Source organism: Chrysemys picta, chromosome 3, assembly GCF_011386835.1.
Source record: "Chrysemys picta bellii isolate R12L10 chromosome 3, ASM1138683v2, whole genome shotgun sequence".
In the NCBI taxonomy this organism is placed as follows: Eukaryota; Metazoa; Chordata; order Testudines; family Emydidae; genus Chrysemys; species Chrysemys picta.
This window is the reverse complement of record NC_088793.1, coordinates 199,886,992-199,913,721: the sequence shown is the minus strand read 5'-3', so window position 1 is coordinate 199,913,721 and position 26,730 is coordinate 199,886,992. Positions and strand designations below refer to the sequence as shown.

General features: G+C 42.4%; 1 protein-coding gene across 15 annotated transcripts in view; it reads left to right on the top strand.

The window, feature by feature from the left end:
* PLCB4 (phospholipase C beta 4) overlaps positions 1-26,730 on the top strand; it is a 318,161-nt gene that overhangs the window by 73,176 nt on the left and 218,255 nt on the right. Inside the window, exon 1 of one of the 15 annotated variants that reach the window (XM_065589774.1) lies at positions 1,652-1,760. The exons of the other annotated variants lie outside the window; for them this stretch is intronic. The gene's annotated coding sequence lies outside the window, so the exon portion shown is untranslated. Of the gene's footprint in view, positions 1-1,651; positions 1,761-26,730 lie in introns of those variants that run through there. 15 annotated transcript variants of the gene reach the window in all.

Here is a 26,730-nt window from a genome sequence, read left to right as displayed (position 1 = left end):
AGAAAAGGTGGGCCAGGCCCAAGTCTGGTACCTAGCAGATCACCTGGAGAGTAGGGAAGAGTTTATTTTGCTTCATATTTGTTATGGATTTCGATTCCGTGGAAGGAGTAGAACTGAAAGTGAGCTATCTGGAGGGCTAAGTCTTTGAAACCCAGGAGGCATTGGAGGCTGGGTAAAGCAGCAAAAGAGCAGCTGGGAAGCTGAGCTCAGTGCCTGCTGCACTGTACCATGTCACAAGGGTGTGCACTTGTAAGGATGTGCTATAACACACGGTATATAACGTTCCACCCCCGTTGCATAAAGTCTGCATGGCAGATGGGCACGGTGGAGAAAGCAAGGATGTCTGTGCAGCATGATGGAGGAACTGCCATTGTATGCAGCACGGTCAACTTCCTACACAGTGCCTATACTGCCTGAAAAGTGTAAATTAGTTAATAATTACTTGGAGCTGTGTAACTCCCTCTCTGTGCTTGTTGGCATTTTTTTCTTCTTCTTCAGTGCTCAGAAAAGCATTAGGTGCCAATCAGGCAAATGCAAAGGATATTGTCCCTGTCCAGAAGAACCAAAAGGAAAATTTTGATGGGAGATGTCGTCTGGCTGGGAAGCCCAGCTCACCCAGGAGAATGGGGACATGGAATAACCAAGCTACAGCACCCATGAGGCATTGCTGCAGCCTATCCACATTAAAATATTCTGTTTATTAGACATTATTTCGCCCCCCCCATCAGAATTTTCTATGGAAAGCAGATACTTTTTCACAAAAAAACATTTAGTCAAAACCCCAATTTTCCACCAAAACCAAGTTTTGACCGAAAATGTTGGGCAGCCCTAGTTACAATATATGTGACAAGATGAAACAGAGGGAAAAGGCAGGGCTCATGGGGGAGCCAGGGTTACGCATGCAAGGTCAGGAGTTAGCTCTGTGGTTCTGCACATGTCATGGTGTTCGGTGTTTTTTTTTTTTTCTTTCTAATAATTCAGAAAGAGGATTCTTATACGCATGGCTCTTGGGAGCGAGGACTAGGGTGACCAGATGTCCCGATTTTATAGGGACAGTCCTGATTTTGGGGTCTTTTTCTTACATAGGCTCCTGACCCCTGACCTGATTTTTCACACTTGCTGTCTGGTCACCCTAGCGAGGACGGACGAAGGAAGTGAGGTGACGTTGTGCAGAGTTGGGAGAGGACAGGAGTGGGAGAGAGGGCAAATGGGATAACATGGTTAAACAGTGAAGGGAGAGATGCTTGCGGAAGTGGGTTTGACAGTACTCTGGCTGCGATGGGAGACAGTAGTCCACACGCAAACTGGACTACAGCGGTGGGAGCCTGGAGCTGGGGTTGGAGCCTGGCAAAGCTGCCCAGAGTTGGGGAGGGTGTTTCCTGTGTGGATGCAATACATGGCAGGGGAGACCTGTACTCACAGTCTGGATCCCTGTGGGTGTTCCAGGTGGGAGCAGAAGTTGGCAATAGATGGGTATTTCTTTGATGCAATTGTGTTTACTTACAAAGAATGTACAAGGTCCTGTGTTTCTGAAATAACAGGAACCAGCTTCTTTTAGAGCATCCCTGACCTAACCCCCCCTGCCCTCCGGTTTCTTCCAGGGTGAGCCTCACGCTTTCAGCCGCCCCTTCAGGCTGTCTCTCTCACTCAGGTTACGTCTACACTACAAGGACACAGCTATGGCACTGCAGCTGTGCTGCTGAGGCAGCATAGTGTAGATGCTTCCTGCATCGACAGAAGGGGTTTTTCCATGGATCTAGGTAAGCTACCTCTCCCAAAGGCAATAGCTGGCTCAATGGAAGAATTCTACACTTGGGGGTTAGGTTGACCTAAGGATGGTGCAGGACAGGAAATTTTTCACAGCCCTGAGCAGCGTAACTAGGTTGATCTAATTTTTAAGTGTCTACCAGGCCCTAGTCTCTTTTTAGCTTCTGAGTGTTCTCTTACCCCACTCCCAAACTGGGCACAATACCCGTTCAGACCCTCTGCTCACCCCGTATAGCTCCTGGGCAGATTCTATTAAGCCGAGTGTTAGGTGTGGCCCCTTCACTGTCTCTCATGACTGACGTAAATGGAGGATTCATTCATACATCAGTTTCAGGAGGTTTTAACTCAACCCCTAAAATGGTTTCACCCAGCTCATAATAATATTAACCCCTACCCGCTCCTTCCTCCTTGTCTCCATACAGTGACCCTCTTTCCCACCAGGCAAAGCTATCTTCAGACTCAGAGTGAAAAGGTCAGGAACACAGGGGTTACAGACATCTGCGACTCCCAGGACTCTGGACACATGGTTTATAGCTCCTCTGGCATCCGCTCCAGCCCACACCCCTATGAATTCTCTTCTTCTTTTGGGGAGTAGCGCCTGGTTCTGAAAGCTGGTAGAGAGGTTCCCTCTTTGGGAGGGGAATCCTGAACCCAGTCACAGCGTGAGAGTGAATACCAGTGGAGTATGGAGTGAGAGCCCTTCTTGCTGTCTGACTGGGGAGCCATTGGATTTAGTATTTTGTAACCCAGCTCTGCCTCTGATACCAGGTTATGTCCATAGAATTGCACCTCTGGGAGCAAATACAGCCTCTGTGATTTAGTTAACATGCCAAATGTTAACTGGTTGGAAAACCATTATCACAGAGTAGTTATCAGTAGTTCACAGTCAAGCTGGAAGGGCATAGCAAGTGGGGTCCCATAGGGATCGGTTCTGGATTGGCTTCTGTTCAATATCTTCATCAGTGAGTTAGATAATGGCATAGAGAGTACATTTACAGAGTTTGTGGATGATTTCAAGTGCTTTGGAGGATAGGATTGAAATTCAAAATGATCTGGACAAACTGGAGAAATGGTCTCAAGTAAATAGGATGAAATTCAATAAGGACAAATACAAAGTACTCCACGTAGGAAGGAACAATCAGTTGCACACATACAAAATGGGAAATGACTGCGTAGAGTACTGCAGAAAGGGATCTGGGGGTCATAGTGGATCACAAGCTAAAGATGAGTCAACAGTATAACACTGTTGCAAAAAAAGAAACCTCACTCTGGGATGTATTAGCAGGAGTGTTGTAAGCAAGACACGGGAAGTAATTATTCTGCTCTACTCCATGCTGATTAGGCCTCAGCTGGAGTATTGTGTCCAGTTCCGGGTGCCACATTTCAGGAAAGATGTGGATGAATTGGAGACAGTCCAGAGAAGAGCAACAAAAATGATTAAAGGTCTAGAAAACATGACCTATGAGGGAATATTGAAAAAATTGGGTTTGTCTAGCCTGGAGAAGAGAAGACTGAAAGGGGACATGAAAACAGTTTTCAAGTACATAAAAGGTGGTTACAAGGAGGAGGGAGAAAAATTGTTGTTCTTAACCTCTGAGGATAGGACAAGAAGCAATGGGCTTAAATTGCAGCAAGGGCGGTTTAGGTTGGACATTAGGAAACACGTCCTAACTGTCAGGGTGGTTACGCACTGGAATAAATTGCCTAGGAGATTGTGGAATCTCCATCAGTGGGGATTTTTAAGAGCAGGTTAGACAAACACCTGTCAGGGATGGTCTAGATCAGGCCTGCACAACTCATAAAGCGGCGAGGGCCACATTACTCCAAAGAAAACAGCTGAGGGCCGAAACCCCCTGGCCCCGTTGAACCCCCCCAGCACCACGCAGCCCCCCGAAACACAACACTCCTCCGCCCCACAGAAACAACCCCCACAGCGCCACCCAGCCCCCCTGAAACAACCCCTTCCCCCCCCCCCCAGTGCCGCCCACCCCACAGAAACAAACCCTCCTTCCCCTGCGGGCCACACAGTGAGCCCACCTACTCACCCCCCGCGGGCCGCACAAAGAGCCCACGCGGGCCGCATGCGGCCCCCGGGCCGCATGTTGTGCAGGCCTGGTCTAGATAATACTTAATCCTGCCATGAGTGCAGGGGACTGGACTAGATGGCTTCTCGAGGTCTCTTCCAGCCCTATGATTCTATGAAATCAATTGTATTTACTAAGTCCAGGCCCTGTGATGGTTGGTGCTCTGTGACTCCCTCTGATAGAAGCAGTAGAGCCGGAAAATCTAGCAAAAACCGTATTTTTGGGACTCATTTATATAACTTATGATGAACCTTTTAAAATATACCTGTAGCTGAACAGATACAGAGCCAGCTGAAGCTAGCTCTTTGGAAGGGAATGCTTTACATAAAGAGAAAAAAATACTAAAAAGCTATTAAAATTAATTAACACAATCCTTGTCACAATCTGCCAGATAGTAGGAAAAACAGTTACTCCCCTACCCCTGTAACGCTGCTTGCACACACCATGGGGACACATGATCAGTATAGTATGTGAGGAATTATACATGCCGTTTATACTCTGTTAACAAGAGCTGTGCACATGGCTCACCACATCAAAAATTCACCGCATTGTGTTTTTTTGTTTAAAGTCCCTGGTATCTTTTTAAAGACCTGCTCTATTTTTTAAATTAGTGGATTTTTTTACAGCTGTATATGATGATTAAAACAAAAACATCCTTGTACAATTCCAACCAGGCACAGCTAAGCGGATTCGACTTTATGTACGTAATTAGCCAGTTTCTGTTTGACTTAAAAGCAAAGGACCAGATTTTCAACAGAGCTCAGTATCCAACAATTCCCATGTAGATACCTAAATAAGTGGCTGGATTTGAAGCTCCCAGTTGAGCACCTAGAAGTGCCTGAATTCTTTGCAAATCATCCAAGAGATCCCAGTAAGTGCCATAGAGTGGTGTTGCAATCATGGAGAACAAAGGGCATGGCTACACTTGCAGATGTAGAGCGCTGTGAGTTAAACCCGCCTTCGTAGAGCGTAGTAGGGAAAGCGCTGCAGTCTGTCCACACTGACAGCTGACAGCGCACTGGCGTGGCCACATTTGCGGCACTTGCAGCAGCATTGGGAGCGGTGCATTATGGGCAGCTATCCCAGCATGCAAGTGACTGCAACATACTTTTCAAAGGGGTGGGGTAGGGTGGAGTGGGACAGGGAGTGTGTTATGTGTATGTGGGAGAAGAGAGAGTGGGTTTTGGGGGGGCTGAGAGTGTGTCAGCATACTGTCTTGTAAGTTCAGACCCCCCTCTCCTTCTCCTACCTCTTTTTCCCTCACTCAAAGCAAACATTTACTGTTTGCTTTTTCTCGGAGCTGATAAGCAGGCGGCTTCTCGGAAACGGAGCTTTGAAAGGGCATTTCCGCATTCCTGCAGCCAATTTCACAACAATGACAAGAGTGGCCACTTGACCTAAGGGGATTATGGGACATTTCCGGAGCCTGATCAGAGCGCAGTAACGCAACACCTCGTTCACACTGGCGCTGCGGCGCTCCAGCGGGGGAGCAGCAAATGTTATTCAACTCGCCGAGGTGGAGTACCAGCAGCGCTGTGGCTGTGGAGTCAGAGCGCTCTATGTGCCCTTGCCAGTGTGGACAGGGAGTGAGCTAGGGCGCCTGGGGCTGCTTTATTGCGCTGTAACTCGCAAGTGGAGCCAAGGCCAAAATGTGAGCAGTGTGTGGAGTCCTTAGAATTCCACAGTACTTACGTTCCCATAATGCAAACTGTGCCTTCAGTTTACTATAGCATCATGGTATTAAAAGGTCATAATTGGAAATGGCACCTGCCGTCAGTCAAATAAAAAAATTCTAAAAAAAATTATCTGGGCTCAAATATTTCACTTTAGATCTGTACTCTAAAGGTTAACTTTGTTTGCTGAAAGTTTCATAAATAATCATTCACTCACTCATGACTCTACCTGTTGTTGGATGGCTTTTGAAAGCACTTTTCTCAGCTAAGTTATTGTTCATAGTTTCTTGCACTCTTTTATAACTATCATACATATTTCCTATTTCTTTTTTCAATGAAATGTGTGAGTTACGTTGAGCTTAATAAAGTATGTGCGCTTTACTTTCTTTGAAGAAGCTTGATTTTGCAGTAATAAAGACCCGTATGTGTTTGACTGTAGCATCGTGAGTATGTCCAGGTTTTTTGTTATTTTTTGAAAGCACATAGCTTTCTGCAACTTTGCAGTGTTTTTTGGGGGGAGGGGTGAAAAGCTAGTGTTAGTACATTAGTGTCATCTATGATCTATGTATTTAAAAGTGTGATCACTTAGATACAGCAACGAAAGGAGCATGGGACCACCCACCCCATGGACTCCATGATTCTCTGCCACGTGGGGTGTATAACACCAAGGTTGTGTAGAACCAAGGCTTTGTCTGAGAAATGTTCATGTTTCTCTGTGCTTCTTGACTTAGCTATGAAGTGCTGAAATTCCTTGATTTAAAAACTCTGTTGATGCAGTATTTTTGACTTGGAGGAAACAATGAAGTGCTTGAAACCCCCCACAACCCCACATTTCCAGGACCCATTCTGGAATTTTATTTTATTTTGATTGCACTTATTCATTGCTAGGAAGGGAGAGGGGGAGTTGCTTTGAGAGCTAGGCCGTTGCAGATATTGGCCCCAATCCTGGAAAGACTTGTGCATGTGCTTAATGTACTCATACCGAGCAGTTCCGTTGCCTTCAGTGGCACCACCCATAGTGCATGAAGTTAAGCATGTGCTAAGTCTTGGAAAATTGTAGTGAAAACAGGGAGAAGAGGAGGGAACACAGAGGACGATTAGTTTGTCTAGCAGGCCAGGTGCTGGTAACTAGGGACAGGGTCTCTGTGTTGCGTCAAGAAACCTAGTGTTCTATGGGCTGTGATTTTTTTTGCCAGGTTAGAAGAATTCTATTTCAGTGAATGTTAAACAACCACTCACTGTCTCAGGTAGATGTATTATTGCAGGAGATGTATTATTTGCTGCCAGGCATGCCAACACAGATAATGTAGTCTTTTATTTTTTTTTCTTCCCTTTCTTTGCTCTTGCAATCAAAACCAGTAACAAGGACCCAGATCCTCAAAGGTATTTAGGGGCCTAACTCCTATTGAAATGAATTAGAGTTAGGTGCATAAATACCAATGAGCCGGTAGGATCAAAATGGAACACCTCTCATTGTAGCTTTGCCAGTAGGTGGTCATAAAAATGTACGTTCGTAAATCACCAGCATCCCATAAGTATTATTTCTCCTTGTGGAACAAAAATCCATTTCTATGTAAATGCATCTAAGTAGCATACCTCTTACATACTGGTCTTGCAAGTGGACTCCTTCATGAACTAATATAAATGTGGCCCCTGTCTGGTGTGTGGACTGTAACACATGAAACAGATTTTGAAAATATGACATATTATCTATGTATAATACACACATGTATTCTTTCAATATGATACTTTCGTGAAATCCTGGCTCCATTGTTGTCAATGGCAAACCGTTCATAAATTTCAGTGAAGCCAGAAAGTCACCCTCCAGAGAAGAACCATTATTCTGCCTTCTAGTTTTCATCCCTTTCCTTCAGTCAAATCTATTGTCCCTTCAGCCATTAAGAGCTGGACAGAACACTCTTTGATGTCCATTACTAATGCTTCTAGGTTGCCAAAAGGGATTGTTGCAGAGTGGCTCCGGCTGATTTAATGAATTAATTGGGACTTCTCATGTGTGTAAAGTTTCTGTAGGGTTAGGCCCTTAGTTTAACATGAAGTACGTTAGTTATGGATGGTGTATTTAGAGCTCTTTATATGGAAATGAATCCATGGTCTATTTGTAGACAGCAGTAAAAGTGTGTATTATCAGAAAATTGGGTCTTGAGTTGCCAAAAATTTTAAAAGGATCATTTATACAGTTAACACCACCTACCTTCAATTTCTTGAAATCTGAAAGACTGTAAACAAGTAGCACTGGTGGGTTGTCCAGCAAATGAGTTCAGGAAATCTGCTGCCATGTCCAAAGGGTTTTTAATGTGTTCTTTAGTGCGCTTCCCTCTCCCCCGCCATTATCAACTGAATTTTAACACATTCCTGTATTGATGGGCCAAGTTAAAAACTTGCAGAAGGCTTTGTCCTTATCCTGGGATGGGGCTGGTTGGGAGCAACTGTGAACAAAAATTGATCCCCAGTTACTAGTTTTATTATCACTGATCCTATCAAGTTGTTCATGGAGTTAATTCCAGTTCTCCCTTCCCCAACATATTTTCAACAAAATAGATACATATATTTCAGGGGAAAGGGAAAATTACATAAATGCATATTCTTGTATCTAAATCTAAACGAGGCTGCCATTATACCTCTCTAATAATGTCAAACAGATACAAAGCCACACAACAGTTTGTTCGTTCTGAAGTAATTGTTGCTGTTCCCCACCTTTCTTTTCAAAGTGGTCTGAGTTCTGCGTTTTGAGGCAGTTCTTTCCCTTTATTAGCTGTCTCCACCTTCTCCTTTCTCCCGCTACGTCCCCTCAACCATTTGAAATATACATTCTGCAAAATGTGAAAGCAGTGACTGCATAATTGAACTAAGAGCTTCACAGCACAATGTTATCCATTCCAACAGGAAATCTGAGGAGCGATAGTTCTGAAGTTCATAAAATGGAACCTGTCGTGTAAATTCCCCCCTGTATGGCTGCATTGACCTTGGAGTATAATTGTATCCATTTTGGAAAATAATAACGAATAGATAACTGTACTGTGATGGGGAAATGATGCAATACAGCAGCATTCAGTTTATTATCCTTTTTTAACTGCAGAATGGGAGATGCATTAACTTTTAAGGGGTTATTTTACTTAACAGTAAAATTAAAGAATACAGGAATTAAAAAGAAAAATACAGACTGATAACTCTGCCAACTAGAAAATTATGTTGCTGTCAGAATTTTAATTCCTGTTTACAAAGACTGTTAGATTATATAAAAAACCCTTACCAATAAATGAAAATAAGTTGTTTAAAAAAAAACTGTCTTTGTTTGATTGAGCACTTAAATTATATATCACTTATTTCTTTACTGTCATTTTATACACAGAACGTAGTTTTAACTTCCACTTAACCTCCACTTAAAAGTGTCTAGTACAGAGGTGCCATGCCTTTACCATATGATCAGTAAAATGCTAGGTAAGAGGCCAAGAAAATCTGTTATATTTCTCTTTTGTCCTCTAGAGTATTCTGAATGGAATCAGTAAAACTGTCTATGATTATAAGTGAAGCTTTTGCTGCAGTGTTTTCACTCCTTACTCTTTTTCACTGCTTCAGTATTCCACACTTGATTGATTGCTTTGAAGTAGATGGTTTTGCCAATTTAATGGTATTAGTTGCTGTATATTAAAAATGCAGGATGGGGGAAAAACTTTAACCTTTCACCTCTGAAGAACAGGATCCAAACCTGTAATCGGGACAGAAGTGAAAATAAGTTTGGTCTCAGATCTATTCCAAGTGGCAGAGCATTCCAGACAGCTAAACGGAGGGGTGTGGCGGTTCTGTGGTTGAATATGCACATAGGCACTGACCCTGGAAAGGACAGCTAAGTTATGCCAGATCCAGTATTCTGCTCCCAACTAGTGACCTGAAGAAGAGCTCTGTGTAGCTCCAAAACTTGTCTCTTTCACCAACAGAAGATGGCCCAATAAAGGATATTACTCCCCTATTCTCAGCTTCCCAATTATCAAGGTGTTGAAATCTGGCAGACTTTAAACATCTGAGCATCCTCTTTGACTTCAATGAGTCTACTCACTGGCTGAGATTAGACATGTATTTAAGGGACTGTCTTTGTTCTGTGTTTGTACAGCACTAGCACGGTGGGCTTCTAGGCGTTATGATACTACCAAAATTATTAATAATAAACACTTTACTGAACTGGTGCCTCTGACCTTTTTCCAAGGAGGAGCTATCCCAGGGATCGGCAACCGTTGTCTCATAGCCCACCAGGGTAAGCACCCTGGCAGGCTGGGCCGGTTTGTTTACCTGCCGCTTCCGCAGGTTTGGCCGATCGCGGCTCCCACAGGCCGGGGTTCACCGTTCCAGCCCAATGGGGGTGGCGGGAAGCGGCACGGGCCGAGGGATGTGCTGGCCGCCGCTTCCCACAGGCCCCATTGGCTTGGAGTGGTGAACCCCGGCCAGTGGGAGCCGCGATTGGCTGAACCCGCGGAAGCGGCAGGTAAACAAACTAGCCCGGCCCGCCAGTGTGCTTACCCTGGCGAGCCGTGTGCCAAAGGTTGCTGATCCCTGAGCTATCCTTTTGGAATGGAGAGGCTCACCATTTGGTAGGCAGGCAGTGGACCAAATGTGCAGCACCTCCCTCAGCTGCTCTTTTAGCTGCTGGACTGGACTGGGGGGGTGCAGCTCCTGTTTTTTCCTCCTATCAGTTTGTGGACTCTGGATCTGCATCAGGTAGTTTTGGGCCTAGTGGCTATCCCTTTACTTTCCGCCCACCCCAGCTAGTGCCCAGGAAGTCTTTAAGGTGGGTTTGTATCTCCGCTCCAACTTCAGCACCTCCTGCCTCTGCTGCATTCCACTTCTGTGCATTTCTGCTGGTAGAGACTATGGAAAGCTCCCCTGCCCCTGGGTGGAATTTCAGCGTGACAGGTCTGTTTTCCCCACTTGTTGATTTAATCTAATAATTGTTCTTATGGTGTTGGTGAACCCACAGGTTTAACTTCCACTTAGATAATGACTGAAAGGCTGTTTCCTTTTCTAAAAGCTTTAATTGCTTTGTTTATATTTTTAAAATGCAGATAATTTGTTTGACAGTTCTTCAGTGTTTGCAAGAAAAGCCATTCTGTAGAATTAGTAAGTAAAAACCCTTCAACAGATAAGAGTTTCATGGTACTGGAGCACCAGAAAAGATTTTTAATATGAAGAACAGCATATCCATAATCTGATTAATATTAACTATCCTGAACTCTTACAGAACATGGAATGTCCTAAACAAAGGAAAAATTCTAGTAGTTGACTACTGATGCCTTTACATAAGAAACATGTAAGGCTTTTCCCAGTGTGGTACCTGATTCAGATCTCAATGACACTAATGTAACTCAGTGACAGTGGAGTTACTCGTGATTTGCCTCGGTATAACTGAGATCTGAATCAGGCCTGATATGTGTTTGAGACGTGCTCATGGGCAAGATTTTCAAAAGAGCTCGGTTCCAAAGCACCAAAAGTAAGTGGAGATTTTCAGAAGAGAAATGCGCTGGGCTCTTTTGAAAATCTGGCAGTGGGGATCACTGTGGGAGCTGCTGGTTGCTGAGCATTTATGAAAACCTGGCCCTTATTTAGGTGTTTCAGCGGGAGCTAATCTGTCTCGAGTTGTGGGTGCTGCTGACCACTTGAAAATCTGGCCCCAAGCTCTTTTGAAAATCTGGTCTCAGGTGTATAGTAAGTATCCTGCTGGACATCGTGTGTGCGTATAGTCCATGATTAATGCTAGGATTAGTGCTAGGACACTGAAGTGAAATAAATTGCACAGTGATTATATAATTTTTAAAATACTTCAGACGTCTTTATGATCTGCACTTCCATTCTTAGGATACAAAGGTCTTTTGTAACCTTGTTGCCTCACATCCTCCTCTCACTTTTGTAATGGTGTCTTTCAGAAACCGTGCAGAACTGGGTGGGATTGGATATCAAAGATAAAATTACTGCAAATGCACCTTTTTGATTTTCATGTGTGCGGTACGTCAACACAGGTGACTGACGGCAAAAATGGGAAGTTTATGATTTAAGCTTAGAGGAGGCTGGCAAGTAACATCTTACTTTTCAGAATTGAAAGCTGCCCTTAAGAACATGTAAATATCCACAGGAAAAATGGAAGTTGATTGTATGCTACAACTCCCACTTACCTCAGTACAGATTTAATCAGTTTTGAATGAGATTTAATCCATTGCCATTTTGTAAAAGTGGTTTAAGTAATCGGTGCCGAAAACGAGATTTTAAACCTTTGAGGTTATAAGATGTGCCGGCCTTCTAGGCACAACATTTAATTATACCAGCCAGGGTTTGCTTTAGCTTTAACAAACAGTTTTATCTGGGTGAACCAGTTTGGATGTAAGCAGAAACGATCCGAACTGCCATCCAAAACTTGAGCAAATCTTCTATGAGGTTTGAAAAACTACTCTTCCCACGAGCGCTATTTTTTTCCTCTTTGAGTATCCATTCGTCTCGGTTCCCTCTGTAACCAGAAACCAAACCGGCAAAGAATTCATGTGCGGGGCTTAGGGATGGGAGTTAGAGCAGGAGATGGGAGTCAGGGCTTGTGAATGCTCTTTCCAGCGCTGCAGCTGTAACTTTCCAGTGACTTCTCAGCATCTTTTAGGATCAGACCCTTTTTTTGGCCTGTCTCTACACTGCAGCTGTTAACAAGCCTCCCAGCCTGGGCAGACAGACTCGCCATAGCAGGGATTGAACTAGCACGCTAAAAGTAGCAGCGTGGACGATGCAGCACCAGTGGAGGCTTGGACTAGCCACGGTCAGCTCGGACCTACCGATCCCCTGGTTATAGGCTAGGGTGGCTATCCTTACCGGTACAGCAGTATCCACACTACTATTTTTAGCATGCTACCATGAGCCCTGCTAGCACAAGTCTGTGTTGCTCCACGCTGCAGTGACCTTGAACAAATCATTTCACCTATCTGCACCTCACCTTCCCCTTCTGTAGAAAGAGAATAATGCTTCCTTTACAGAGGTGATTTGAGACCTAATTAATGTTTTCCAAGCACTTTGGGAACCGCAGATGAAAGGCGTTCTATGAAAGTAAGCATTATAATTCACAGATTTACCAGACCAGTTTTTGCAGGAATAACAGATTCTGACAAACAAAACTTTTGAGTGCTTACGTGGAACTTTTCAGCCCCTTCCGCCCCTCCAAGCAATATTTCAGGTGTCATATTTTAAAGTAAACAATAATAAATTGTTTCCTTGCACTGGAGCACCTCTGTGTACGCGTTTTAACTCGAGCCTGATTGTGTCAGGGGTCTTGAGGTTTGGGAGTTAATTTATTGCTGTAGGCAATTTCCGCATCAGGAAAAAAATACTCTCCATCTGCTGACTCTGTCCTATCTCGTCTGTAAACATTTGAATATTATGAAGTAAAGTTTTGGTTTTCCATTGAGATAATTTTGGTTAAAAATTAAATTTTTTGTTTTCCCACCTGGATATACATGTTCTATCTATATCTTCATTGGGTATACTATAATGCCACCTGTACAATAGGGTAAAATGGCACTGCAAATAACTTGAGGCCATATGTTTCCTCCGTTTATATGGCACACAAGGGAGTGCTGGACCTAAACTATGGTCAAGAGGACCCTCAGAAGTCATTGGAAGAGAACTGTAGTTAGACTGTCTCATACCATTAGGCCAGTGGTTCTCAACCTATTTATCATTATGGGCCACATATGCAGGTCTCTTGTTATGTGGGCTGCATCCACACAATATATATACACTACCTGTGTGGCCCTAAGCATGTCACATGGGCTGCAGCTGTGTGCTGATTGGGCTGCAAGCGGCCTGTGGGCGGCGGGTTGAGAACTATTGCATTAGGTCATCCACCACATGTATCAGGTGCAACTCGAGGAAAGTGTAGGGCGGAGGAGTGCAGAAGGCGAGGAATTGGGGATTAGCCCCCTGGTACATGTGGCCTCCCATAAAGCAATGTGCTTTGTGAGGGACTGAGTGTAGCTGCTGCTGGGTGACCAATGGCAGCCCAGCCATGTTGCGATTACTAAGATGGGAGGCCAAAGGAGCATGCCACAGTCATAATGGGGAGAAGATCTGCAGGGTTTCAGATGTATTTTCCCATGCATCTCTGGTCTGTACTTGTATTTGAAACCATGCTGACTGTTCTTTCTCCAGTGCTGACTGTCTTGCAATGCAAAGGGCAGGATGGATTGCAGTAGCAAATTTCTAGTCATGGTAGATTTCCCGCCCTCCCCCTTTTCATACATTTTTATGTGAGAGAGGCAGTTACAGGCCAGTAAGTCTAACTTCAGTATCAGGCAGATTGGTTGAATCTATATAGTAAAGAACAAAAGTACCAGACACCTAGATAAGAACATAAGAACGGCCATACGGGGTCAGACCAAAGGTCCATCCAGCCCAGTGTCCTGTCTACTGACAGTGGCCAATGCCAGGTGCCCCAGAGGGAGTGAACCTAACAGGTAATGATCAAGTGATCTCTCTCCTCCCGTCCATCTCCACCCTCTGACAAACAGAAGGTAGGGCAGAAGTGGTGTGCCGAGTTTTCATTTATTCACTCTAATTTAAGGTTTCGTGTTCCAGTAATACATTTTAACCTTTGTAGAAGGTCTCTTTCTACAAGTCTATAATATATAACTAAACTATTGTTGTATGTAAAGTAAATAAGGTTTAAAAATGTTTAAGAAGCTTCATTTAAAATTAAATTAAAATGCAGAGCCCCCCGGATGGTGGCCAGGACCCAGGAAATGTGAGTGCCACTGAGTCTTCATTTATTCACTCTAATTTAAGGTTTCGTGTTCCAGTAATACATTTTAACCTTTGTAGAAGGTCTCTTTCTACAAGTCTATAATATATAACTAAACTATTGTTGTATGTAAAGTAAATAAGGTTTAAAAATGTTTAAGAAGCTTCATTTAAAATTAAATTAAAATGCAAAGCCCCCCGGATGGTGGCCAGGACCCGGGCAATGTGAGTGCCACTGAAAATCAGCTCGCGTGCCACCTTCGGCACACATGCCATAGGTTGCCTACCCCTGGGCTAGGGACACCATTCCTTACCCATCCTGGCTAATAGCCATTAATGGACTTAACCTCCATGAATATAAATAGGATATATTGGGGAAGAGTCAACATAGCTTTGGTAAAGGGAAATCATGCCTCGCCAAACTATTTGAATTCTCTGAGGATGTCAACAAGCATGTGGAGAAGGGTGATCCAGTTGATAGTATACTTAGACTCTTGGAAAGCCTTTGATAAGGTCTCACATCAAAGGCTTTTAAGCAAATGAAGCTGTCATGAGAGAAGAGAGAAGATCCTCTCATAGATCAATAACTGGTTAAAAGATAGGAAACAAGCATAGGAATAAACGGTCAGTTTTCACAGTGGAGAGAGGCAAATATGAGGGTCCCCCAAGTATATGTATTGGAACTTGTACTGTTCAACATATTTATAAATGATCTGGAAAAAAGGGTCAAAATTCGCAGACCTTACAAAATTACTCAGTTAAGTCCAAAACGGACTGTGAAGATTTACAAAGGGATTTCACTAAACTAGATGACTGGGTGACAAAATGGGAGATGAAATTCAAAGTTGATAAGTGCAAAGTAATGCACAGTGGAAAAATAATCTCAACTATATATACAAAATGGTGGGGTCTAACTTAGCTATTACCATTCAAGAAAGAGATCTTGGAGTCATAGTGAATAGTTCTCTGAAAACATCTGCTTAATTTTCAGTGGCAGTCAATAGCTAACAGAATGTTAGGAACCGTTAGGAATAAGGATAGATAATAAAAGCGAAAATATCATAATGCCATTATATAAATACATGGTACATTCACACTTTGAATACTGCATGCAGATCTGGTTGCCTCATCTAGAAAAATATATTAGAATTGGAAAAGGTACAGAGAAAGGCAATGGAAATTATTAGGGGGTATAGGACAGCTTCCATACAAGGAGAGATTAAAAAGCCTGGGACTTTTCAGCTTTGAAAAGATATGACTGAGGGGGCAATATGATAGAGATATATAAAATCCTGACTGGTTTGGAGAAAGTGGGTAGGGAAATGTTATTTACCCCTGCACTTAACTCAAGAACTAGGACTCACCCGATGAAATTAATAGGCAGCAAGTTTAAAACAAGCAAAGGGCAATACTTCTTTGCACAATCCGTCTGTGGAACTCATTTCCATGGGATGTTTGTGTAGGTCTAAAGTATAAATGGGTTCAAAAATGAATTAGATGAGTTCATGGAGGATAGGTCCATCAGTGGCTATTAGCCAAGATGGTCAGGGATGAAACCCCATTCTTTGGGCATCCCTAAACCTCTAGTTGCCAGAAATTGGGACTGAACAAGAGGGGATGGATCACTCGATAATTGCCTTGTTCCTTTCATTCCCTCTGAAGCATCTAGCACTGGCCACTATTAGAGACAGGAGACTGGGCTAGATGGACCATTGGTCTAACCCAGTATGGCCATTCTTATGTTCTTATTAGTCATCCATTGTGCTTAATTAGCCTGTGGTCCCATTCCTGCTTCATATGAGTGCAGGGGTCCATATACATGGGCCTGTATTAGCGGACGATGATAAAGATGGTATTTCTTGATTAAATTTCTACCATTGACCTCTTTATTTAAGAAAAAATAAATCTACTTACAAAATTAATATGACTGGAGCTGTTCTGCGATTCTAGGTAGTGGATATAGACAGAACTGGATTTAATGACCTGGTTGCACTACTGATTTGATTAAAAACAGGGATTTTTGTGTCAGAGTGTAAAATGTATCCCATGCCATTCTTTCACTGCAGTTTGCTATCTTGTAGGGAATGTATGTCAAGCAGAATCAGGTATGTCAGGCTGTCTTTCTGCCTTTGTTTTTCTTTTAATCATTACTCGAAAAGAATTTTTTGATAGGTCATAGAGACCATTTATCAGAAGGCTTTCATTGTTTTATTGAGCTGTAGTATAGCTTTTTTTCAGGTGCCTCTGAGCGTAACATTTTCTTTCATCCGTGCAGCAGAAGAGACTAGTCATTAGAAGACGCACAAATTTAGCAGACAGATAACTACTCCCTGCAATCTGATCGCATTTCCTTGATAATCAAAATGTAAAATAACTGCTGTTACTGCGCCTAAATGAATGCTTTTGGAACTTCGCTGCTTTCAGAAGCCAGGCAGTGGGAAGATCTAGAAAAACCAAATGATAATACTGTGGTGAGTGCAGTACAGAAATCTAGATTGGGAAAGCAATGTTTATTAGCAATATAGTAGAACCCAAAGCTACACTCTGATCAGGGCCCCACTGTGCTGGGCAATTGTACAAACACACAGGCAGCAACAGACTCTATTTCAAAGAGCTTGAAATCTGTGGCCCTGAATTTAGAACTGTCCCGGCAGCACCAGTGTGGTTCTTAATGTAGGACTGGGGCCTAATGAAAGACAAGGCACAATACACCTCTACCCCAATATAACGCTGTCCTCGGGAGCCAAAAAATCGTACCGCGTTATTGGTGAAACCACCATATCGAACTTGCTTTGATCCACTGGAGTGCGCAGCCCCGCCCCCCTGGAGCACTGCTTTACCGCGTTATATCCGAATTCGTGTTATATCGGGTCGCGTTCTCTCAGGGTAGAGATGTAGTTGAGGGTCAGAATAATAGGAGGGGAGATGTGGGAGGATGAGGATTAGACAGAACGATATGAGCTAAGCGAGCATTCCAAGATGTTTGCTACAAGACAAGTTATATTTGAGGATAATGATATGTGACGATAATGAAATGCCCTCCATTTCAGAGCATCTGCAGCAGCCAAAGCAGTGGGTGTTCTTGATCCTTTGGCAGAATTCCCCTGGGTAGAGGGAGTGGCAGTTGAGACTGTTTAAAACAACTTGTGGACTGCAGCAGTGCCTTCGGAGCTGCCATTGGGGTTCTGGTTAGCCTGGGGAAAGGGAAGAGAGGATCATTTCATCCTCTCTAGAAGACATTTCAACACCACCCTCGCTCCCTTGCACAGTCGGTGAGGTTTTGGTTCTTAGAGTGGACTGATTTATCACTGATCAGTAGTTATTTCAGAATGAAACTGATTAGGCTTCTGTTACATTTAGCTGAACTTTTAGTGTGATTTCTTTGCATTACATGCATTCACTCTTATTCTGTTTTATTTTTAATTGGAAAGATGTATGAAAGGGACAGTCTGGTTAAGAATCATATTATAAAACCAAAACATTTTTCCTTACCTAATAACACTTAACAGCATTTAAGCTGAACCATTTTAAAAATCAATTTAATTTTTCACCACTGGTTCTGTTTGTTTGCTTTGTGCACTTCAGCTCTGCTTGGAAAAGAGAATTTTTCTAATCAGATTCATTTTGATTTCTAGTCCATTATGATGTTGTTTCTCAGGCCTAGCCTACACTCGAAAGTTATAGCAGTATATTCAGATCAGTTAGGGATGTGATTATTTACTGAGGGTATGTCTACACTGGCAAGTTTCTGAGCCACAAGTATTTTGGGGGACAGAGTGTGTCAGCATGCTGTCTTGTAAGTTCAGACAGTGGGAGGAAGCAACCAGTCCTGAGGCAGGGGGAAACACACACACACACACACACCCCCTCGGTGTTCAACAGCATGAGCATTGCACACTAATGCTTTGCTTTGTGTCCCAGAGCAGATCAGCACAGCACACAAGGGCTGTCAGAAAAGGTGATTTGAAAGGGGAGGGGCGCATCTCTCCAGGGCAGCTGAGTTCAAAACAACGAGCAGAGCGGTCACTTGAGGCATTATGGGACAGCCCCGGAGGCCAGTTACAGTGCAGAAAGCAATCAAGTGTCTACACTGGCCATAGAGCGCTGGAGCTGCTGTGCAAATAGCCTCACGACTCACATCAAGGTGGTTTTTTTGCAGCGCTGCAACTGAGGAGTTTCTGCGCACAGAGTGGCTTGGCAGTGTGTCAGGGTGGATTTGATTTAAATCACTAGTCAGGAAGACTCGATTTAATCATGGTTTTCTGCATAAAAGTGCATTCTTGTTGGTTGTTATAACCTTAATACATATTCTTCACAACTCAGAGATGGATGTAGGTTTCATTTTTAGAAGATACACACTATACATTTTTAAACAGTGATTTATTTTGAAAACTTTTCAGATTAGTTTTACAGCTATATCAGAAAATGAATGATTGTTTGGTTATTTCATTTACCAAAGGTAATTGAAGCAGATATTTATGAAGTCATTGGGAGGTGAACTATCTCCAATTCAATAGGTTAATCATTAATGTTTGGAGGATTTTCTTGCTAGGCTGTATTAGGAGGAGAGCATCACCAGACAGACGTTGAAATTGTTTTATTTAACTAAAACAACGTGAAGTATTCTGCATTGTTTTCTTCAACAGCAAACACATAATATTTAACAAAACAAGCATATGTCCCTCACTTCTCACATTTATCTCCAGACTTCTTCTCTTTGTCCAGATCTATTCTGCCCCCAACAATCTTCTATTCATTGAACTTTTTGAAACTTTGCACTTTTAGGGAGAGGTACGGAATTGACTCTGTACACAAATTTGCAGAGGGACAATAGAGTCGAGGTCTGTTATTTCTCACCTCTATATATTATTTGTTTGTTTGTTTTTGCTGTTAACAAGCATGTTACCTCTGGGGAGACAAATCCACAGTTTGAGAACTACAAAACTAAGCATCTCTGATGGTATCTTCTAGACTGAGCACTGAGTCCCACTCGGTAGATAGAAAGATTAACCTACATAATCTATACAGAAGCCTGTGGAACCCCATAAGATTGGGTCCCTAATCCATGAACTATTGGAACTCATTTACAAAACTTTTCTTAAACATTACATGAATATATACTATAGAATTAGAATTTATAATCCCTATTCCATGATGAGATATCTTTGAGCTATAATGTATCTTAATTTTTTTCCCTCAAAAAGCATTTTATCAAAACAATCTGATTTAAATAAAAAATATAAATTTTTTAATTTTTTTTAAATCATTGATTTTTATCCACCCTGCAGTGTGTACACTTCTGCAGTTTGAGTGCAAAAAGCTGTTTTACTGCGCAGAAACTTGCCAGTGTAGACAAGCCCTCATACAAACCCCAATGTGGACACAGTTTTACCGGTATTAAGGTGACTTGCACACCTTTATAATGGTGTGAAGCTCCATTACAACTGCATCCAAGCTAGGGAGATTGTATTGCTTTAACTAGACTGGTAGAGTTAAAGTTGTACAACTTTTTAGTGAAGACAAGGCCTCATTCAGTGACAAAGTGCTGTAACCTTGTAATACTGTGAGGGGTTAAATTAAAATCCATGTGGAAAACAGCTTGCATATTCCTTGTACTTAAATTAAACCTTTCATCAACATTTTTTATTTTGAGTTTTACAAAGCATTTTTTCCTATTAAAAATCTGGGTTTTTTTTAAACTGAACTTCCTGACTCTCTCTTGTGCCCCAGAATGCTCCATATAAAGATTATTTTGCTTTACATTCAACACATGTTTTGTTTTGTCAACACTTATGGACAAGTCTTATGATGTTTAATAGACAGTGATAGACTTTATGCAGATTTTTGAACCATCCTATAGAATTTAAGAATTCTATTCCTACTATATAATTGTATAGGATGGGGGAGGGGGGAACTATATAAATGATATCATTCTCCAATAAATTCTGTAGGATTTTAGGTCCGTTTCTATAGAACACCAGAAGTTTTATCCCTATAATGTTGTTTTCCATAAGGAAAAGAGAAATCAGAATTTTACAGAAAAAATAACAATTTAAGTGTCTTGACACTTCTTTTTGTAATTGCTTCCTTTATGTACCACAATAGACAAGTCTATAGGTCATACAGCCATGTGTTTCTCTGCCAAAAATCTAAACAGACATTTATGTGCATGATTTCTGTCTGCAACAATCTAAAACAGAAATATGCACTGGAATCTGACATGCAAGACATTTCAGTTGCAGATTAGAAAGAATCAAAGTGGTCATTTATATGAATCACTGGATTAGCCTAGGTTGCTTTCATTTTTGACTCTGTACCCATCTTTTTACATCTTTTAAAATACAGAATTGAATAAACAAATTAATCCTGCCCAATCCATATGTATTTTATGTCATTTAATGTTCAAAAAGAAAAATGTCTGAATTTGTTTAACATCCTGCCCTAATTTTATCCATCATACTTTAATACAAATGTATTCAGGAAGCCTCATAAACAATGATCTTTCAGCTGGCATCAGTTTGCAATCCATCACTATTAGCCATCACCATCTCTGCAACATGAATCGATGTTATCCACATCCACGTCCAATTAGCTGACTCCTTCGTAGATTCTGGACCTTATGTCAATAAGAAATGACAATTCAGCACTCTTCCTCTGATTAGAAGAGTAGGTCATTTAAAAGGACACCATCGACTCGGAATCCAGTTCATTTCAAAGACAAAGGTTATTTCAGGTACTTCTGAGACTCCCTGCCAATTATTATGTTTTACAGTCCCATTTTCCTTTTGTTTTAAATTGTTTTCCCCATCCCTGTTACTTTATGGAAATAAGACCCACGCAAACAGGTGAAAATGGCAAACGTCTCAATGCTGCAATTACTTATTTACATACTTGAGTAGCTTCACACAACGACTCCTGTGAGTAAAAGTCTTTGCAGGATCGGGACTGGAAGGATTGACTACAGACAGGAACCAGTGAAGCTGACGGTATACTTGCTGCTGTTACATGCATAAAGTAAAGAAACTGAACGTTTCTGTGTTTTTTCTCTCTTTCAGTTATGGAAGCCAGTTATAACAATAGTAAGCAAAAAGTTCTGAGACAGAATTACAATATTAAAGTTGTTTCAACTGCTCGTAAAGGCTTTATCTAACATACTTGCAAGGTAAAGGATCCTGCCCGGTCTGAAATGGCCTTTTGAGCTGCACAGCCACAATGGCTGTAGAAAGCAGTCATAACCTCTAATGTCCCTTCCAAGGGTATCTTAGAGAGCATGCTGATGTGCCTCTCCTCTCACCTCCCCAGGGAAGAATCTTAAAGGGCCTCTTCAGGCCCATGAAAAATATCCCAGTTGACAGCTTCACTCATGAACAGAGCTCAGCAAAGGAGAAAGGGTTCCTTGGAGACTTTGCCCCGAGTGGCAAGTAGAGGTGTTGGAGACAGCCCTATCCCCAGTTAGGTGATGCAGCATGGAGCCCACCTCCTCTACCCTCCACCCTGATTGTAGCAGGAGGCTTCCCTACCACCCATCGGCAGAATATTGGGTAGAAGTGGAGCGGGACCCAGGCAAAGGTTTGTTTTGCAGATGCTGGTGTTCCCTCTTTGTCCTTCTACCTCTGCAGCCACACATGAGAGTTACGGTAGCTCTAGCCACTCCTGCACTCTCAGTTGTCCCGCTGGGGAGAGGGAAGAGGCAGAAGGTGTCCCAGGGTTATTTATTTACGTGACCCCTTTGCTCCTTGGGGATTTATTTTTCCCACTTTTGCACCATGCTGACTTGCCGAGTGCACGTTTAGTTTTCTTGGCCTGTTGAGGTTTTTGGGCTCCAGAAGGCAGTGTAAAATTTGGATTTGAATAGTGATCATGTGGAGGAGGACAAATGAAAAGGTTTTGCTCACAGGTGTACTTTTCTTGAGGCAAAAGACTGCCCGCCTACTTGATGGACTAAGGAATTTCAACCATCAATAGATTTACCAAAACAAAACCATGTGCTTCCTCTTGCAAAGAGTTCAACCTCTGACATTGATGAACTCTGTATACTTTATTTAAGAAAGCTTTTTCTTTATGGAGTGTAGGCTGAAAGTGTATTACAGTGGAGTCCAGCTAACATCCAGAAACAATACTGCACTCTCCTTTGAAATAAAATCCAAACATTAAAAACCTGGCAATGAATAGTTAAGGGATCAAGCCAGTTCTTCACTGCCACACAATCCTTCCGCACTTCTCATCGCTCTACCAGATTAACACCACCCGGAGGACTCTGAATCTTCAGTTACTCAGCAAACACAATTTCTATCCTAACACAGAACTGCTTTCAATGATCAAATCTAGTTCCTTGCAATCACAGTGAAACATCACGCCTCAACTCCAGCCTCATTCTTACTCAGGTAAAAACCTCCCGTTATTGACTTCAATTGGCCGTATCCGAGCAACCTCAGAGAGTTAGGCGTCCAAGCTCCATTGCATTCCGAAGGGAGTTAGATGCTCAATCCCATAAATAGTCTTGAAAACATGTCATCTTTAACACTCCAGGTATGATAAATCAATCTTGCGGAGGGAAAAGTGAAAGTTTTGTGTTGGAGCGAGGAATTGGGAGTCTGTACAGAGGTGGTTCTGCATGTTTCAGAGTTGTGGTGTGTATGTTTGGACGGTAAGGTATGTGTGTTGAGGTTGGTGTGGTGGTGAATGTTGAATTAACTGGTGATTTTTTCTAGGCTCGCTACTGTGCCCTTAAGTCCTGTACTCATCCATGGTAATTAAGTGGTTCCAGTGCATTCATTAGACCACAGCCCTGTGATCTTCTGGCAATGGGTTCCTTAGTCTGTGCCCATTTGACCAAGAATTCTGAGTGATGTAGGCTCCAGGAAACCGCAGTACCTGTCAGTAGAGGTTGAAGTTTCAGCTCTCTAGGACAGTCTTGGTGAAATCCTCCAAACAGGTTAAGACTCATGTCACCTTATTTAAAACAAGATTTAATAAGAATAGAGAGGCAGTCACACAATTTTATATACTGTAAGTTATAGACTATAATTATACTTGTAAGATATTATTACAGCTGTTTATTAATTATACATGTCTATCTAGTTCTTTCTTCTTTCCCCCCCATTCAGGCCCACCCTGTCAGAAGCATCTCCCTTTTGGCAAGTCAGCGTCACAGAGACACTGCATCCAGTTCTCTTTTTTGTTGAAAGTGTGTCACAATTTCATTAAATCAGGCCTAGTAGTCGAGGTTATGGTGGCATTTTAATACTGTAGTTTAGTCAGGGGCACCATCTCTGGGGAAGTGTAATAGTCTCAGTTCTCTGTGCAATGGTTATTATCTAACAAGCTCCTTTCTAGCTCTGGAGATAGTTCCCCATTTCCCTATCTCAAAATCTAGCACTTTAAATGCACCTCTGATTTTACCTACACCATAGTCATCTGAGAGGATCAAGGTGGCTAGCTCCTGGTTTCTGTGTCAATTCTTCAAAACCAGAGTTGTTAAACTGAGTCAGTCTCTGTCTGCCTATAAAGTGACAGGATTTTTGCAATTTTTGTATGGTTTCCTCTTGTCAGTATTTCTATTCTTTGTCAACCCTGAATCCCTGACAGACTAAGGCCAGTCTGTCACAGGAATGTATAAACATTTGTTTAACATTTTTCTTGCTTCCACATAGAAAAACGATTTTGTCTTGTTAGCACACCAATGTACTGAAAGACTTTTCTCCAGAAGGCTGACAGAAAAGAATTTGGAATTTAGACCAAGGCAGTCTGGAAATATGATGACCCAAAAGATGTTTAAAAATGTATCAACTTGACCTAGAGTTCCACATAATTAATCAATACAGTTACCTGTATTCTTCCTGAAATCCCACGCTTCTTCTGAGGAGAAGAGACTTAATTCACGTGTGCCCTGGCATTCTATTTACAGAGACCCAAGCCCATTAGAAAATCTCTGACTCTTTGTTGCCTTGGTAAAAAGAGCCTGGGGAGAAGCCGTATCCTCACAGAGGATTTTGAAATGGGTTTCTAGATGTGTCTTAGAACAATACAAAATAATGAATCTTCCCTCTCCTGGGCGTATCACAGCTGGTTCCACATGGGCACAAGCTGCCTCCCCGGCATGCTTATTGGACATTGCATTGAAAGACAACTGCGGTGTGGCGACTTGGAGTTCCGTCCATGCTTTCACGTTACATGACATTCTAACTCCAGCAGATGCAGCTGTAGGAATGGCAGTACTACAGCCATCTCTGCAGCCTGTTTCCTCGCACCCTCTTCCAGTCTGAACACTGCGTGACAGTCACCCACATGTGGAATATACACAGGAACCATCACTCAAAGAAGAAATGGAGGTTATTTACTGCAACTGGAGGTTTTTCTAGACGTGTAGTCCTTGTCTGTATTCCACTACCCATCCTCTGTCCCCTCTGCTTTAGATCTGGTTGGGCTGCGGTAAGAGGAAGAAGTAGAGCGACCAGAGGAGCTAGCGAACAGGAGCGGCTAACGGGAGTTTCACGAGGGAGTTGAGGGAGGAGTGTGAGCCAGGGGACTAGAGAAACTTAACATTCTTTAAACTTAAAGCCAAACGCCCCCTGATAAAAACAAAACAACAACAAAGGAACCAGCTGCAGGAGTAAAAAGATAATGCAGGCAGAAGTCCAGCAACAGAGTGGGGGCTACCCAGTTTATTGCACCCAAGGCAGCATGTATGATTACCTGCCCTATGGCCAGGTGGCATATGTGTGCATTCGGTGCAAGGAACTCCTGGGCTTTGGAGACCAGGGTGGCTGAACTGGAGGAGCTAAGGGAGACAGAGAGGTGTATAGATGAGACTTTTCGGGACACAATAGAATGGTCCCACCCCTGGTCTGACAGCTGTTGAGGAGGATGAAAGTCACAGGAAAGGAGAACATCCAACTGGAGCAGAGATAAACTATCCCATAATTGGGACCCTCCTCCCAGATGATGTTGTCGTATCCTCTCGCACTGAGGATGCCTCCCCGGGGAGGGAACTCCGGTTATTAGGAAGAGACAGGTATTAGTAATGGGCGATTCGATCCTTAGAAACATAGATAGCTGGGTTTGCAATGACTGGGAGAACTGCATGGTGACTTGCCTGCGTGGTGCGAAGGTTGTGGAGCTCTTGCTGCGTGGAAACTTTTAAAAAATACCATAATAGAGTCTCAAATTAAATGTATATCCTAAATTAAAAAACATAGTAAGAGAACCAAAAAAGTGCCACTGTGGCTAAACAACAAAGTAAAAGAAGCAGAGAGAGGCAAAAAGGGATCCTTTAAAAAGTGGAAGTTAAATCCTAGTGAGGAAAATAGAAAGGAGCATAAACTCTGGCAAACGAAGTGTAAAAATATAATTAGGAAGGCCAAAAAGGATTTGAAGAACAGCTAGCCAAAGTCTCAATTTTTTTTTTTAAGTACATCAGAAGCAGGAAGCCTGCTAAACAACCAGTGGGGCCACCGGACGATTGAGATGCTAAAGGAGCACTCAAAGATGATAATGAATTCTTTGCATCGGTCTTCATGGCTGAGGATGTGAGGGAGATTACCAATCCTGAGCAATTCTTTTTAGGTGACAATTCTGAGGAACTGTCCCAGATTGAAGTGTCATTAGAGGAGGTTTTGGAACAAATTGATAAACTAAACAGGAATAAGTCACCAGGACAGATGGTATTCATCCAAGAGTTCTGAAGGAACTCAAATGTGAAATTGCAGAACTGCTAACTGTAGTCTGTAACGTATCATTAAATTGGCTTCCGTACCAAATGACTGGAGGATAACTAACGTGACTCCAATTTTTAAAAAGGGCTCCAGAGGTGATTGTGGCAATTACAGACCGGTAAGCCTGACTTCAGTACCGGGTAAACTGGTTGAAACTATAGTAAAGAATACAATTGTCAGACACATAGATAAACTTAATTTGTTGGGGGAATAGTCAACATTGTTTCTATAAAGGGAAATCATGCCTCACCAATCTACTAGAATTCTTTGAGGTCAACAAGCATGTGGACAAAGGGAATCTAGTGTACTTAGATTTTCAGAAAGCCTTTGACAAGGCCCCTCACCAATGGCTCTTAAGCAAAGTAAGTTGTCATGGGATAAGAGGGAAGGTTCTCTGATGGACTGGTAACTGGTTAAAAGATAGGAAACAAAGAGTAGGAATAAATGGTCAGTTTTCAGAATGGAGAGAGGTAAATAGTGGTGTCCCCCAGAGGTCTGTACTGGGCCCATTCCTATTCAATATCATCATAAATGATCTGGAAAAAGGGATAAACAGTGAGGTGGCAAAATTTGCAGATGACACAAAATTGCTCAGGATAGTTAAGTCCCAAGTAGACTGCAAAGAGCTACAAAAGGATCTCTCAAAATTGGGTGACTGGGCAACAAAATAGCAGATGACATTCAATGTTGATAAATGCAAAGCAATGCACATTG